This window comes from Myotis yumanensis, unplaced genomic scaffold (genome assembly GCF_028538775.1).
Source record: "Myotis yumanensis isolate MYYU_CA2020_CCGP unplaced genomic scaffold, mMyoYum1.0.hap1 SCAF_13, whole genome shotgun sequence".
NCBI lineage: Eukaryota > Metazoa > Chordata > Mammalia > Chiroptera > Vespertilionidae > Myotis > Myotis yumanensis.
This window is the reverse complement of record NW_027223764.1, coordinates 23,025,970-23,044,109: the sequence shown is the minus strand read 5'-3', so window position 1 is coordinate 23,044,109 and position 18,140 is coordinate 23,025,970. Positions and strand designations below refer to the sequence as shown.

Sequence of the window (18,140 nt, the reverse complement as noted above, 5' to 3'; positions counted from 1 at the left end):
AGGTGTGAAGATAGCAGAGTATGTGTTGCCTTAAGTTAAGAATGAAATAAGGAAGGACAGGAAGAAGAGTGGTGAATAAGGCAGAGATACAGGGTCAGCTCATAGCAGAGCAGGTGTTCCAAAGAGACCAGGGAGAAAGCAGGTGGGAAAAGAGTCCAGGTGAGAAAGGGATATGTTTTTGGGATTGGGCCAAAGAGAGCAGGATGGGACGGAGGAAGGATTGGTGGGTGTGAAACCAGGGATGAGAAAGCAGTGAAAGGAAGTGCTTCCTTCCATGAATAAATGAAGAAAATTAGAACATCAGGGAGAAGGATACTTAGAAGATCTGCTCATAAAATCACATGTTTCTATGAAGTTCAGAAATACAGAGTTGAGAGTTCTATAATGATTCATGTTCTTTCCTGGAACCTGATGTGTTGCCAAGATTGGCTATAGAGCATTGTGGTCTGGAGAGTGAATTAAGAAAGACAGCAATTGACTACATTATCCAGGGGCCAACTTAAAATCTGGGAAGGACCTTCCAGCAATGGGAGGTGGAGATTAGCCTCTATAGTTGTCACCTTCAGATTTTCCAATTTTCTGCTTGAGAGCTAAAAATTTTATCTTTGAAATTGGAAGGCAAGAAAAATCAAGAAACCAACAGCTAACACTTATTGAGTGTTTACTATATACCAGGCACTGTATGAATTATAAAGTTAGTAGACACATAGTAAACATTCTTCTAATATGTGTTGAGTGAACTGGATGAATGAGTGAATGAATGATTGATTCCTCCTAAGTAGTTTTATCAATTGGCACATTTTTGCCTTCCCTGACCCCATTTACTTATCATTATCTATTCACTCAATAGATGTTTATAGAGATGCTAGCAGTGTTCACCACTTGTGATGAACAAGAATATGTGGTCTTCTGTTTTCTTTAGATAGGCCATTTAGTGAGAGGAAGATATATTGCTTAAGTAAATAAATTAGAGTTGTGATAAGTGTTTGAAGAAAAAGTAAAGGGTTCTGTGGGGCCTTACCTAATGGGAAATGGAGTGGTCAGTGAGGGCTTTTGTAAGGAACAGAGGTTCGTTTGTGTACCAGGATGGGAAATAGTAATTGCTTAAGTCAAGGTGAGTGGGAGGAGCTGAGGAAAGAATATTCCAGGCAGAGTGAGTAGCATGTGCAAAGTCCTGAGGAGAGAAGGAATGTAGCACATATTGAAGGTACTGAAGGAAGACCAGAGGCAAAGAAGCAGGAGCAGGGGTGGTGGCTGAGGATTGTGAGGAGGTAGGCAAGGGCCATGCCTGGGGGCTTCAGCATTCATTTTTATGATCTGTGATATTTCTTTTTTTTTTTTTTTAAATAGTTTTTACTTTTATTTTTTTTATTTATTTATTTATATTTTATTGATTTTTTACAGAGAGGAAGGGAGAGGGATAGAGAGTTGGAAACATTGATGAGAGAGAAATATCGATCAGCTGCCTCCTGCACACTCCCCACTGGGGATGTGCCCACAACCAAAGTACATGCCCTTGATCAGAATCGAACCCGGGACCCTTGAGTCCGCAGGCCGACGCTTTATCCACTGAGCCAAACCGGTCAGGGCGATATTTCTTAACATCATTGCCATCAACTCTATACAAGGACATCCCTGCCTTGCATGTTTCTACACACTGTGCATTTATATCCCTATTAAAATTCATTTTACCTTAGAGGGGTTTTTTTGTGTGTGTGTTTTTGTAGTCAAACCTGTGTTAGGCTTGATGAGTTTATTTATAAGATTTTAAATAAGAGCTTTAGTTTAAAAACTAAAATTGGATTTTCTCTATTTTTATTTCCTTGTATTTATTTTATTTTTTCTTTATTGATTAAGGTATTGCATATATGTCCTAAGCACCCAATTATCCCCCCTAATCATAATGACCAGACCCCAGAGAAATTAATCATGGTAAGGAAGGCTTCTTAAATGAATAAGAGCATGAGATTTGCAATCAAGCAAGGTTATGGTTCAGATCTTAGCTTCTTCACCTTCTAGCTGGGTGACCTTGGGCAATTTACTTAACCTCTCTGAGCTTCCATTCCCTCATCCAAAAATGATGCTGGTAATCTTTGCCATGTAGATTTGGTAAAGATGAAATAAACAACTGCAGTAAAAGCACTAAGCACAGAACGTGGGTCATGTTAATTGCTCATTACATGGCTGTGCTTGTTGAAGGTTGAGGAGTGTTTAGAGTCTCTGTGCTATAGGAAACAGTAACCAACCTTTCTCAGCAGAGCCTTTAACAATTACTGGAATGAGAGTTCGGTGTTTTGTTTTGCAATTGCTTTCTTAGAGTAACACCCAAAGACTTTTTTTCTCATTCCTTGTTCTACATTCCAAAGCATTTGACATTCATGTTTAGTCCTGGCCTCTACTTTTCACTCAGCATTCCTTAGGGAGATTATCTATTCTTAGATCTTCTACTAGCTTGTCTCTGTAACTGTCACTATCCATGTATATATTTCCTACCCCAGCTGCTCACTCATCCCCTGCCTCTACCTGCCCCGGGTTCTGAACCTTTGTTTGCCCTGGTCATTAATATATCTGATTATCTTTGTTTCAGTTATCCATTAATCTGGTCCCAGACTCTTGGATTACACTGCATAGGTGATACCATGCATTCATTTCCCTCCCTTTGACCTACTGGCTCTGGAGCCATGACTCGCCTGTGACACCTGCCATCTGGGGAAATTTAAATCCAGTTTTCCAGTTCTAGACCCAGACTCATGCTCAGCCTTCTTTTGTCCTTCCTCCCTATATGTAAAATCTAATGCTGTTGCTGCCTTTATTTCTCCCTAAATCAGAGACATGACCTTTGGATTCCCATCACCGATTCTTTCTCAGCATACTGAAAACAGAATTCTACCGGCATCATCCTTTCTGTACTTTGGTCAGGTTGCAGACATAGGACTTATTGCATCAGATTTGCCTGCCCCATTAAATTATGAAATATCTGAGGACAGTAATTGTCTTTAATTATAAGTGTTCCCAGCATTTAGTTCAAGTCCCAGAAAATAAAAGAGGACCTTTAATTAATGATTTTTCAAAATTAATTGGGAATTGTCACCCTGACAGAAGAGCTAGGGTCAGTCTCCACCACTGGGGCAGAATAGAACCTTTGGCTGCTAGAGGGCAGCAAGGACCTCGGGACAATTCCACAGGAGGTTTGTCAGCTTCAAATTATTTGGAGGAAAGTTCCATGGTCAGCTGATAGAGTCAGTGACGTGGCCTCCCTCTCTGTTTAGGAGGACTTTCTAGATACCAAGATGGCCTAGCACTTAGTGTATCAATGTTCACAGCCTTTCCCTTCCTCTAGACTGCTAAAGATAAGTCTGTGTTTGTTTGTTTTCTGTGTTCCATTTGCTCTCTCTTCCAAAACAGGTAGTATTCTGGCAGGCTGAGAGAGAAGCTAAGTTCATCTGTAGAATAATGGACACCCAGGGAAAAAGAGCAAAAGAACAGAAATCACAAAAATCTATGTGGAGAGAGAGAGAGAACTTGGGGGAGATCATTTTGCATTGAGTACTCTGCAGCTGCTGAAAAGTGAAGAGGAATTGGAGAGGAAAGGGCCCTCTACAATGTTCTTTTAAAAAGCAAATAAAAGGTTTGACTTGGGAATAAACTTCCTCTGTAATTTTTTATTCCTCTATCCCTTGCCTGGCAACTGGAAAGTTCTCAGTCAAGACTTGTTGAATTAATTCCTTAAATACCCCTTAACTGTTGGAGCTGTATCTTCAACAAATGATAGTACCCACACTGTAGGCCTGTATACACAGCAGTCACAGTATTATGGGGTTAGGAGCACAGTCTTTTGACACCATGAGTCTTGTTTGGTGGGGTGTTATTGAGGAGCAGGGGAACATGTTCTAACCCAACCCCAACTTCACAGTGAAATGACCATGCCCTGGTGTGCAATGCTATTTCAGGACCAAGGACAGCGTTTGTTGAGCACTCCCCCTCATACTATAGTGCTGCTACTCCCATGTTTGTGTGTGAGTTCAACATCCTGGGCCCCTTGTCTTTCCATTCTACCTGCTCTGCAACCCTCCTAACTGGAATCAATTCAATTACTGCCTCCTCCATTTTTAAACATGGACTGCCAAGTACTGCTGGAGAGAAATGACAAACCTAAGCCCTCACATGACAGACACACAAATTCTCCATCTCTAATCTCAGCTTCTTCAAGAAGTCTTAAAATGTTCCTTGTGATCACTTTCTACCCTAGGCACCACAATGGCTATTCCACACCTGCACCACTCTAGCTTTACACCTTTGTCTACCCTTTCAATCACAGTATGTGATTCTGTCTTCTACTTCCACAAGAAATTGAAGTTATAAGGTGAGAATTCCTTTTTTACGCTCATTTTTTTTCTTTGCTCTCAATAGAAAGGGTGTCCTTTGGCCTTCTCAAAACAAATTCCTCTGCCTTTGCTTCTGATTTCCCTCCCCATTCCATCAGCTCTCCTCCCCACTCTGGATCTCTACTGGTTCCTGCCCAACATACTGATCAGTGTTTGGACAACTGTGAGATTCTGTCATAGTCACATGGAGTCCTTATTTACAGATATAGATAGGCCTATTCCAGGCCTACTGAATCAGTCTTCAGTGGTGGGGCTTGAATCTATATTTGTAACAAGTATTCCTGGGATGGAAAACACTGTTAAAAGCGCTGCCTTTATTCTTGTTGCCCCAAACTAGCCTCCACCCAGGAGCCAGGAAGTGCAAATTCGCTCACATCATTTCCTATTAAAAGCCCCTTGGGAGTTTTTTAAGTCAGAGTCATGGCAGGATGCACTTGGCATACTCAAAATGAGTAATTTGAAGAGAGTTTAATGAAGATGGTATTTGCAGAGGTGTGGTGAGGAGTAGAACATAAATTAGGGCTAGTACAGCAGCCCAGGATTAGCAACAGGGCCCTGAAAAGGGTACAAGGAGGGAGAGGGCTGCCTGACCTGAGTTGTAATTAGTGAAAAGATGCATCCAACCTGTAGCAGTGACAGAAAAGGATAAAGGAAACAAAATATTGGACGGCTTCATAAGGGAGTTTTACCTAACATTCAAAGAATAACTAACACTAACACCTATTCTGCTCAAATTATTCCAAGAAATCCAAGAGGAAGGAACACCTCAAAGCTCTTTTTATGAGGCCAGCATTATACTAATTCCAAAACCAGATAAAGACACTACAAAGAAAGAGAATTACAAGCTAATATCCCTGGTGAACATAGATGCTAAAATCCTCAACAAAATAGTAGCAAATAGGATCCAACTATATATTAAATCCCATGACCAAGTGGGATTTATTCCAGAAAAGCATGGCTGGTACAATGTTCACAAATCAATAAACATGATATATCACATAAATTGAAAGACAAAAATAATATGATCATATCAATAGATGCAGAAAAAGCATTTGACAAAATCCAACACCCATTTTTATTAAAACTCTCAGCAAAGTGGGATAGAGGGATCATGCCTCAACATAATAAAGGCCATATATGACAAACTTACAGCCAGCATCATACTCAATGGGCAAAAACTAAAACCATTTCCTCTAAGAACAGGAATAAGACAGGGATGTCCATTTTCAACATTCTTATTCATCATAGTTCTGGAAGTGCTAGCCACAGCAATCAGACAAGAAGAAAACATAAAAGACATCCAAATTGAAAAGGAGGAAGTAAAACTCTCATCATTTGCAGATGACATGATATTGTAGGAAACCCTACAGACTCCACCAAAAAAACTACTAGATTTAATAAATGAATTTGGCAATGTAGCAGGATACAAAATTAATACTCAGAAATCCTTGGCATTTTTATACACCAATAATGAATTATCAGAAAGAGAAACTTAAAAAAAAATTCCGTTTACCATTGCAACAAAAATATTAAGATACTTAGGAATAAACTTAACCAAGGAGGTAAAAGACTTGTACTCTGGAAACTACAGGACATTGAGAAAAGAGATAAAGGAAGATGTAAACAAATAGAAGAATATACCATGTTCATGGATTGGTAGAATTAACATCATTAAAATGTCCATACTGCCCAAAGCAATCTATAGATTCAGTGTAATCCCTATTAAAAAAACCAACAGTATATTTCACAAATCTAGAACAAATACTCCAAAAATTTATATGGAACCCAAAAAGACCCCGAATAGCCACAGCAATCTTGAGAAGAACAAAGTTAGATGGATCACAATATCATATATCAAGCAATATTACAAAGCCACTGTAATCACAATAGCCTGATACTGGCACAAGAACAGGCATATAGATCAATGGAACAGAGCGGAGACCCCAGAAATCAACCCAACCCATTATGCTCAATTAATATTTTACAAAGGAAGCAAGAGCATGCAATGGAGCAAAGATAGTCTCTTCAATAAATGGTGTTGGGAAAATTGGACAGGTATATGCAAAAAAAAATGAAACTAGATCACCAACTTACACCATACACAAGAATACTAGTAAACTCAAAATGGATAAAAGAATTAAATGTAAGTCATAAAAATCCTAGAAGAAACCATAGGCAACAAAATCTCAGACATCTCTCGTAGAAATATGTTTACAGATACATATCATAGGGCAAAGGAAACAAAAGAGAGAATAAACAAATGGGACTTCATCAAAATAAAAAGCTTCTGCACAGCAAAAGAAACCATCAACAAAATGAAAAAGGAGCCCACTGTATGAGAGAACATATTTGGCAATGATACATCTGTAAAGGGTTAATATCCAAAATATATAAGGAACTCATACAGCTTAACAAAAGGGAGGCAAACAATCAAATTAAAAAATGGACAAATCACTGAGGAGTGAGGCTAATAGAAGCTCTGATGGAGAGAGAGTCTTCACGAGGAATAGGGTCAGCTATAATGTCATTCAGTTTTAAAATGTCACAGATCTGTGCTCACTTCAGCAGCACATGTACTGAAATTGGAATGATACAGAGAAGTTAGCATGGCCCCTGTGCAGAGATGACACAAAAAATGAATAAAATAAAATAAAATAAAATAAAATGTCACAGATCGAAAAAAAAATAGACAAAGGACCTAAATGGATACTTCTCCAAAGTGAACATACAGATGGCCAAGAGACATATGAAAAATGCTCAAAGTCACTAATCATCAGAGAGATACAAATCAAAACAACAATGAGGTATCACCTCACTCCTGTCAGAATGACTACCGTCAACAAATGAACAAATGAAAAGTGCTGGTGAAGATGTAGAGAAAAGGGAACTTTAGTACCCTGTTAGTGGGAATGCAGACTGGTGCAGCCATTATGGAAAACTGTATGGAGTTTCCTAAAAAAAAATAAATACAGAATTGCCATTTGACCCAGTGACCCCACTTTTAGGAACCCAAAACACCAATCAGAAAGAATATATGCACCCCTATATTAATAGCAGCACAATTTACAATAGCTAAGTTCTGGAAACACCCCAAGAGTTCATTAGTATATGAGTGGATACAAAAAGCTGTGGTACATTTACACTATGGAATACTATGCAGCAGTAAAAAAGAAGGATCTCTTATTCTTTTGAAACAGCATGGAGGGACCCAGAGAGTATTATGCTAAGCAAAATAAGCCAGGCGGAGGAAGATAATTATCACATGATCTCACTTATATGTGGACTTTAATGTACAAAATAAACTGATGAACAAAATAGATCCAGAGACATGGAAGCATGTCCAACTGTTGAATCTCAGAGGGAAGGCAGGGGTGGGTGGGTAGGTGGGAAGAGATTAACCAAAGAACTTGTTTGCATATATGCATAATCCATGGACACAGACAATAGTGTGGTGAAGGGCGGGAGCGGGAGGGGAGGAAGTTGTGGACTAAAGGGGTCTATGGGGAAAGTAAGGGGACATCTGTAATACTTTCAACAATAAAGATAAACAAAACAAAACAAAAGCTTAGAAACTACCCAGAATATCTCTATTTTTTTTACAGCAAAATTTCCATTTATGTCTTTATTTTCCAACAAATAAACCATTTTTCCTTCAAGCATTAACAGTGACACTTGTGTTATTTTTTTAATTACATTTAATTCCTAGAATTGCAGTAGGAGTTTTCTGTTTATAATTTCTTACATGATGATGAGGGCTCAGTGAATGTCACCTGATGTCAATAGGTGTCCCTCCTCTTGGGGCTCTCCCCAGAAGGCACCACTCTCTACACAGAAGCATCGATGAGTGACATGGAGGCTTAATAAGAAGAGGGTTGACTTCATCTTTCCCTCAGCAACAACTTGGACTCCTCCTCTGGCATCACCAATGGCAAAGTCTCCTCTGCCAGGTGGTTCCAGTTCTATTTTCCTGTCCCTTTGTCCCACCTCCTGCCCCAGGGAACATCCAGATCCCTGGCACTTGTCTTACTCTTCCCTATCCAGCTTTCCACCCCAAGCTTTGGGCATTTCTTGGAGTGAAGAATAGGCATACACATACACAGAAGCAGCTCATCACAGTTTATTTTTAAATGAATGCTCTGGCAAATACATTTTGCCCATGTCATTACTTGGATTTTTATAGACTAGCTTAGGATACTAATCAACATTTATATACCTTTTCTATGGATAACCATATTCTGAATTCCAAATAACTGACTTAAAAATTTGTAACTGATATTTCTGAAGTCATATGGAACTCAGTGAGGACTAAAAATCATCAGGAATGCTTCATAGAAAGTGGGCCTTGAGTTAGACCTTGAGGGACTTGTAGAGGGAATTCAGAGAGGGAGGTATTGTAGATGGGGGAGTGAAGACACCGAAGCAGAATTGAATGGGACAGTAAAGAGAAGAGGAAGCATGTTCAGAGGGCAGTTACTACTCAATAAATACACACCAACTGAATGATTTGATTTGTTCCCCCTTCCCTCAGCTTTCTTTAATTTTTAAGTCAGGGACGGCAATACTGGGCACATATGCTTCCATTTACCCACTGCACCCATGGCAGACCTCACTAATAATCATCATGACACTTACTTTTGGTGAGCCCAAGTATGGCCTAAAAGTTCTTCGTAATGAAACATTCCAAGCACTTCTAAAAGTTGATTAGAGCCCAACCGGCGTGGCTGAGTGGTTGAGCATCGATCTATGAACTAGGGGTGTCATGGTTCAATTCCTGGTCAGGGTACATGCGCAGGTTGTGGGCTCAGTCCCCAGTTGGGGGCATGTTGGAGGCAGCCAGTCAATTACTTTCTCTCATCATTGATGTTTCTATCGCTCTCCCCCTCTCATTTCCTCTCTGAAATGAATTTTAAAGGTGTATATATATATATATATATATATATATATATATATATATATAAATAAATAAAAGTTGATTAGAGCTGGCATGCAATATGAAATTCATTTGCTATTTGTTTCCTGGGTTTACTCAATCTGGTGATTTTTATCTCTAAATAGAAATGTGTTATAGTTAACTTTATTAAGAGAGAAATGTACATACCCATTTATATCAGCATTAATATAATTATCTATGTATATCTACACTAATAAAAGACAAAGATGCTAATTGACCATACCTTTGCTATGCCCTAAGCCTTGCCCACAAGCCAATCAGAGCGACTATATGCAAATTAACCCAACCAAGATGGCGACCAGCAACCATGGAGCTGGAGCAAGCAGGAGGCTTGGTTGCCTGGGCGATGGAGGAAGCCAAGCTTCCCGCCTGCCCTGAGCCAGCTGTGGCCTCCACTCATGGCAACAAAGTTTCAATTATAGAAGACAAATAAATCCCAGATACCTGCTTCCAGCCAGCCTCCTCTGGGAGCTTGGGTGGCTGGGGGCCGTGGCCAGCCTGCAAACAGCCATCAGCCCCTCACCCAGGATGGCCACACCCTCATGGGGTGAGGGTCCCCACTGGGGGGCTTGGCCAGCCTGAAAACAGCCATCAGCCCCTCACCCAGGCTGGCCACACCCTCATGGGGTAAGGTTCTCCGCTGGGGGGCTTAGCCAGCCTGAAAACAGCCCTCAGCCCCTCACCCAGACTGGCCAGGCACCCCAGCAGGACCCCCCACCCTGAAGGGGCTGTGGCCAGTCTGAAAACAGCCCTCAGCCCCTCACCCAGGCTGGCCAGGCACCCCAGCATGACCCCCACCCTGATCCGGGACACCCTTCAGGGCAAACCAGCCGGCCCCCACCCACGCACCAAGCCTCTATCCTATATAATAAAAGGGTAATATGCAAACTGACCCTAACAGCAGAACGACTGGGAATGACTGGTCACTATGACACACACTGACCACCAGGGGGCAGATGCTCCATGCAGGAGCTGCCCTCTGGTGGTCACTGCGCTCCTACAGGGGGAGCTCTGCTCAGCCACAAGCCAGGCTGATGGCTGCCAGTACAGTGGTGGTGGTGGAAGCCTCTCCTGCCTCCTCAGCAGCGCTAAGGATGTCCGACTGCAGCTTAGGCCTGCTCCCCGCTGGCAAGTGGACATTCCCCGAGGGCTGCCAGGCTGCCAGAGGGATGTCTGACTAACATCTTGGGCCCGATCCCCCAGGGAGCGGGCCTAAGCCAGCAGGTGGTCATCCCCCGAGGGGTCCCAGACTGTGAGAGGGCACAGGCCGGGCTGAGGGAACCCCCCGGGTGCACAAATTTTTGTGCACCGGGCCTCTAGTATATATATAAAAGGCTAAGTGACCGGCCATCCTGCCAACAGGCCAGTAGGTATGACTCGCACTGACCACCAGGGGTCAGATGCTCAACACAGGAGCTGCCAAGTGACAGCAACTTCGCAGAGTGCCCTCTTGCACTCCAGGACCCCTGGGGGATGTCGCACTGTGGTTTCGGCCCAATCCCCGCAGGCCAGACCTAGGGACCCACCTGCCAAAGGGACTCCACTCACTCCACAGACGCCCTTCGAGCCCCGGTGCAGCCCCGGGTGCAGCTGGCCGGGGAGGGACTGAGGGAAGTTGACTCCAGGGGGTGTCCGGCCCATCTTGCCCAGTCCCACCCCACCAGCCACCTTCTAATTAATTTCCTTTCAGTGTGCTTTAATCTGTGCACTGGGCCTCTAGTTTAAATATAATATGATATCTTCTTGCAGGATATGAATTTCATAGTGATACACCAAAGCTCTTTCAAGTGATGCTTAAATCCATCAGGCCAGTTACTGATATGAATAGCTTTTATTTCCTCAGACTTAATTTTGCATCAATCCATTCTCTAAACCTAGGCATTAATATTTTGTAAGGAACAATTTTATAATAATAAGTAGAAAAGCCATATCAATAAAATCTGCTTATCTCTTATCAAATAGACAATTTATGCCTGGACAACACAGGTCTACACATAAGGTTCTCCATAAAAATAGTAGGGTTTCAAGTGCCTAGGCCACTGAATTCCCTTCATTGCCTCTCTTTTTCCCTTTCTCCTCCTGGCTCTTCGGTTCTTATCTTCCTGTGAGATCTTTGCTGAACCTCCATGTCTGTCATCAAGATTCGTCTCTCTCCCTCTTCTCAGTTCCATAACACTTTGTTTTTGCACCTTTAGCAGAATGGCTAGTTAGCCAGGAATATGCCCTCCTCTCCAGTTGAACATGGAGCTTATGAGGACAGCTGTGTTCCTTAACCTTCTTCACCCAACACAACGTAGGCACCAGATGCATCCTTTATTTTTTTTTATAGCGTGAAAAATACTAAGCTAGCAGAATTTTCATTTTGTTTGAATGTATTAATGTTCATGATATGTTACCTGAGAAAGCAAAATGGGTGTACAATTAGGTGACAAATCCATAAGTGTGCATTTGGGGAGTTGAATGAAGACTGAATGCTTTTTCTACTGACTAAATTGCCAGCATTCTCTTTTTTTACAATAAAAGTGCCATGATGTGCAGGCATTGGTATTGGTGGCTGTCTCAAGCTGAGCCTACCTTTGAGCAAAAAGGAATGTATTTGGATCATATGATTGGAAGCATGCATGTAATGAGACAAATATGCCAGCATTTCTGTTTTGACAACGGATGATATCTTCTTCCTGAGTAAAGTGGGAAAAGCAGGGATTTGAGGGAGGCCTGCACCATGACCTGGATGAGGGAGTAGCCTTCAGAATGGGTGTCGATGTCCAAAGTTCCCTTCCTCTGAGCATCATCCTTTGCCTCTGTTTTCCATATGGGAAATGGGTGGAAGGCAGTGGAATTATTGCATAACAAAACTAGGTAGGACACATTTCCTATGAGTCAGGTACTGTGCTGAATACACAAACTCATCTAATACTACCAGCTCTACAAAGTGTTTCCATTAGGATCGCCACTTTTCACTTTTTGGGAGAGGAAACAGCAGCTTAGAAAGGTTAAGTGACTTGTTCAGGGTCAACTGCTCACAAATAGAAATACCTGTGACTTGAATCCAGGTCTTTCTGACCCTAGATACTGTTTTTGTTTTTTGTTTTTTGTTTTTTTCAACCTCCATACTAAGCTACTTCTGTGGGAACTCGGGCAGGCCTCATACTAGTAAAAGAGCTAAATAAAAAGCAGGGGTCAGGGATACCCTTATTAGAGAGAGTGCTTAGTAGGAAGTTAGTGAAAATATTTTGTACTTTCTTGAGCACACTCTCAGCCCAGAGTGAAGACAGATATAAACTGTGGTTAATTGGATTGATAACTCAGTTTCTTGAATCCAGTTAACCTTATATTATGGTCAGGTGATTCCTGAGACTTTGGTCCAGTGCAGCATGAATTCAGAGAACAAGGGTCTTGATTAGGGGGTCAATGTGAGTTGGGTGTTTGAGGGCTGTGCTGCCTTTTCTGAACTCTGCATTGTTGTCTTTTTTCCTACCAGTAGGTGGAAATAGAACTGAATCTTTCAGCACTTGTCCTTTCAGCTGAGTCCTGGCAGGATTCCTTTAATTTCTGCCTCAAAAGAAAAAAAAAAAAAAAAAAACCCTCAGGAGAAGTTCGGAGTGTGCAGTTAGAGAATTGCTATTCTGCAGAATAGTTTTAGGCTGATGGTCAGATAATGTTATTAGCCTCTTACAAGGCCAGGTGCTGGCAACAGCTGCTGACAACACATGCCTCCTATGAGTCCGATGGACACCCAGCTCGGGTGGGGGGTTTTCTTGTGTCCTGACCACACCTCCTTTTCCAAGACTTTTATTTCCAGTTTCAAACCTTTGTACTTACCATCAAATTAAGTGTCATGATTTTATTTTTCAGAAAATACATTTCTGAAATAAAAATCTACCAATTGGAAACAGTGCATCAGTGCGTAAAGTAGTTAAATAACACTGGAATCACACAATGTGTTGTTCTGTATCTTGCTTTTTTTTTTTTTTTAGTTATCAATGGTTTAGGGCCACCCATGGATGCGATTAGCTCTAGAACAATTTCCAACTCGGGGCAGTTTTGTCCCCCAGCTGACAGTTGCCAATTATTGGAAGCATTTCTAATTGTCACAACTAGGGGAGAGGGTGGATGCTACTGGCATCTAGTGGGTAGAGAACAGGGATGCTGCTAAACATCCTATAATGCTCAGGAATGCTCCACTACCAAGAGTTCTCTGGCCCCTAATGTCAGCGGTTCCATTGTTGAGAAACCTTTCTCTAGAGAACGTCATCCTTTGTAGTGTGTGTATAGTATGCTACCCTGTGGATTTGACATTTTGTATTAATCCATCTTCCTACTAGCAGTCATGTAAGGCTATTTCCAACTCTTGGCTATTAAAAGCAATATTGCAACAAACATTGTTTACAGTGTTGTGCACTGAGATTTTATTTCTGCAAGATAAAGACACAAAAGTAAAATAGGGACTTTAGTTCACAAAGGTAAAGACTCTAAACACAAAGTTTTTTCTTAAGTTCACAGTGAACTCATTTGGTGGTCAACCCTGACCTGAACTGGCACAAGGCTAGTTACAGTCTTTATTTATTCCATTTAATGTGAATATCTAGATGTTTTGTGATTATAGAATGCTGCCTCAGTCTCTGATATAGATGTTACAACTTGTATGGTATAACTTCAATGAGTTTTTTAATCTGAAAAAATGCCAAAGCCCTTTTAACTTTTTAAATAAATGTAGTCATGTACAGCATTGAGCCCCTATAATCCTTATGTGTTGGAATGAGCAGGTAGTGGTGACTTGGATGATTTTTGTATTCATCCTCTAAAAACCCTCCTTTTAAAGGTGATTTTGGTCCCATTAAAACACACACACACACACACACACACACACACACACATATACACACAAAACATGAATGCTATCAGGTTATAACTGTTGCCAGTGCCCTGTGGTTTTCTGTGCAGATTAGCCCATCAGAAAACATCAGCATGACTTTGGAGAACCATCTTTGCCTTGCTATTTATAAATATAATTTAAAATATTAGCAATTGCTACAACAATTGAATACTTACTGTACTTCATGCTTAGCAAGCATTACCAAGTCTGACTTTTACAGCAACACCTCAGGAGATGGGCCTGTTAGCTTCATTTATACTTGAGTGAATGGGCTTTGGCTAGGTGATGACTTGGACAAAGTAACATACCTGGGAAGAGGTAGAACCCAAGCCTGTAGTGGTATGTGCTACATCCCTCCCCAGTGTTCTTTCAATTCAATTTCCCCCATGTGGATAATGTTTTAATATTTCTACATTGGTGGCCATTAAAACTTTTTTGAAGGAAAAAAAATTAGTCCCAAGTTGCTTTTTGTCTCAAGGGGCTACACTTGGACTTGAGGGCAAATAGGCGAATGTCACTCCAGTCAAGTGGATATTTTCATCACAACGTTAAGAAAAAGTCATTGGAGCAAATCTGAGGTCACACACTCTCCCATCAAAGAACTCGAGCGTTGTTTGAAAGGAGAAAATGTTAATGTCCTCCCTGGAGCCTGGACTTCATATGATATTAGGGAAAAGCTTTCAGTTATATTTATTTCTCTTGGTTTACTCCCAAGAAGATGTCAGTTTCCATTATGAAAATTGCAGGTGTAAAAAATATTATCTTCTGCTCTCTATAGCAGAGCCAATCTAAGAAACCTCAGAAGAAATTCCTGCCCAAGCCAACTGAAATTTCTGATTCCTGAAATTTTTCAGTGTGACCAGCTTAGGCTGAGGTAGCATCCAAGAAGGATGCTCCTACGTTGTTGTTTTTTTTAGCTGCTGCTGCGTGATCCACTTTGCTGCCTCCTGGCTCTATGAGTTTCTGAAAAAATTAAAATAAAATAAAATAAACCAATATGCAAGGAACTTTCCCATTCCTCCACAGCAGATTCGTACTCCTCAATGTTTCTTTCCAACTGTGTCCTCTATAGCTCAGCCTACTAATTTCCTTTATTGTATTTATATTTTTTTATTTGCAGGAATCTTTTCTTTTAAATTTTTAAATTTTTGTTATTAATCCTCACCTGAGGATATTTTTACATTGATTTTTAGGGAGAGTGGAAGAGATAGGGTAAGACAGAGGGAAACATCAATGTAAGAGAAACACATCGATTAGTTGCCTCCTGCACAAGCCCTGACCAGGCCCAGACTGGGGAGAAGCCTGCAACCAAGGTACATGCCCTTGACCAGAATCGAACCTGAGACTCTTTGTTTCACCGGTTGACTCTCTATCCACTGAGCAAAACAGGCTAGGGCTTAAAATTTATTTTTAATTTATTTTTAATTTTCAATTATAGCTGATATTCAGTACTATTACTTACTAGAGGCCCAGTGCACAGATTCGTGCACCGGTAGGGTGCCTGGCCTGCGCCCTCTTGTAATCTGGGACCCCTCGGGGGATCTCAGACTGCCGGTTTCAGCCCAATCCCCACAGGCCAGCCTGAGGGACCCCACCGGTGCACGTATGCTCCAGGCCTCTAGTATGCCTATAAGATCTTTGATTAATCTCTTCCTGCCCTCCCCTCTCCCCCCTTCCCTCTGATATTCATCAGTCTGTACCACGTTTCTATGCCTGTGCATTGAGTGTCTGCCCCCTGGTGTCATTGCACATCATAGCTACCAGTCAAACAGTAGGAAGGTCACTTAGGCTTTTATATATAGAGAATAGAGGCTGAGTGCATGAAATTTGTGCATGGGTAGGGTCCCTAGGCTTGGCTGGAGATCAGGGCCGATCAGTGGGGTGATCAGGGGGCCCCCACTGGCACCCACCTTGGCCAGCCTGATGCTGCCCGCTCACCAGCTCCGCCCCACACTGCTGCTGCTGGTCACCTCCCTCTGCGGGGCAACCAGTGGGGCAATTGGGGGGCCCCTGCTGGCACCCGCCTGGGGTTCTGCAGGCTAGGGGCAGCTCCTGCATTGAGCATCTGCACCTTGGTGGTCATAGTGCGTCATAGTGATGGGTTGTTCCACTGGTTGTTCCACCGGTCAGTCGATTTGCATATTAGGCTTTTATTACATAGGACTAGAAGCCCAGGGTGCGAAATTGCGCAGCCCCACCCACCCACATGGCCTCGAGGTGCTCACAGCCCCGCCCACCTGTACACGCCCTGCCCACCCACCACCCCGCTGCACTTACAGCCCTACCCACCTGCGCCAGTATTTGGTTGTCACGGCATTAGGGCCACGGGCTTTTTATATATATAGATTAGTTTTAGGTGTACTGATAGTGGTTAGACAGTGATATAATTTACTTAGTCATCCCCCTGATGGTTCAAGTACCTACCTGGCACTACACATAGTTATTGCAATACTATTGACTATATTCCCTATGAGTAGTTTACCCCATGAGCATTTTGTAACTACCAATTTGTACTTCTTAGTCCCTTCACCTTTTTCACCCAGCTCCCCAACCCACCTCTCATTCAGGTAACCCTCAATTTATTCTCTGAATCTATGAGTCTGTTTCTGTTGTTTGTTTGTTTATTTTGTTCTTTAGCTTTCACATATAAGTGAAATCATATGGTATTTATCTTTCTCTGTCTGACTTACTTCACTTAGCATACTACCTTCTAGAATTCACTGGTTCTCAACCTTCCTAATGCTGCAACCCTTTAATACAGTTCCTCAGGTTGTGGTGACCCCCAACCATAAAATCATTTTTGTTGCTACTTCATAACTGTAATTTTGCTACTGTTATGAATCGTAATGTAAATATCTGATATGCAGGATGTATTTTCATTGTTCACGACCCACAGGTCTAAATCCATCCATGTTGTCACAAATGGTAAGATTTCATTTTTTAAGGCCAAGTAATATTCCATTGTATATATATACCACCACTTCTTTATCCACTCATCTATTGATGAGCATTTGGGTTGCTTCCGTATCTTGGCTATTGTAAATAATGCTGCAGTGGACATAGCAGAGCATATATCTTTTTTAATGTTTTGAATTTCTTCAGATATACACCCAAAAGTAGAATTGCTGGGTCATAGGATAGTTTATTTATTTATTTTTTTAAACATATTTTATTGATTTTTTACAGAGAGGAAGGGAGGGGACAGAGAGTCAGAAACACTGATGAGAGAGAAACATCGACCAGCTGCCTCCTGCACACCTCCCACTGGGGATGTGCCTGCAACCAAGGTACATGCCCTTGACCAGAATCGAACCCGGGACCCTTCAGTCCTCAGGCGGACGCTCCATCCACTGAGCCAAACCGGTCAGGGCAGGATAGTTTATTTTTAATTTTTTGAAGAACTTCCATACTGTTTTCCATAGTGGCTACATCTATTTGCCATTCTACCAACAGTGCACTAGGGTCCACTGTTCTTCCACATCCTTGCCAACACTTGTTTGTTGATTTATTGATGATAACCATTCAGACAGATGTGAAATGATAGCTCATTGTGTTTTTAATTTACATTTCTCTAATTAGTGACATTGAGCATCTTTTTTTTATGTCTGTTGGCCATCTATCTGTATGTCCTCTTTGGAGAAGTGTCTATACAAGTCCTATGCCCATTTTTTAATTGGATTGTTTGTTTGTTTTGGGGGGTGTTGTATGAGTTCTTTATAATTTTTGGATATTAACAACTTATTGGATATATCATTGGCAAATGTGTTCCCCATTCTGTACGCTGTCTTTTTGTTTTGTTGATGGTTTCCTTTGTTGTGCAAACAATTTTAGTTTGATATAGTCCCATTTGTTTGTTTTTCTTTTGTTTCCCTTGCCCTAGGAGATATATCAGGAAAAAAATATTACTAAGAGCAATGTCAGGGAGTTT

The 18,140-nt window shown here is 41.5% G+C and overlaps 1 protein-coding gene and 1 non-coding gene across 5 annotated transcripts in view; both read left to right on the top strand.

Annotated features, from left to right (window-relative positions):
- The window catches only part of PLCE1 (phospholipase C epsilon 1), a 294,253-nt gene that overhangs the window by 65,458 nt on the left and 210,655 nt on the right, over positions 1–18,140 (top strand). The window lies entirely within an intron of this gene.
- LOC139022277 (U6 spliceosomal RNA) lies at positions 6,938–7,044 on the top strand. Its single transcript, XR_011473655.1, has one exon. It is a non-coding gene; the product is annotated as a U6 spliceosomal RNA (small nuclear RNA).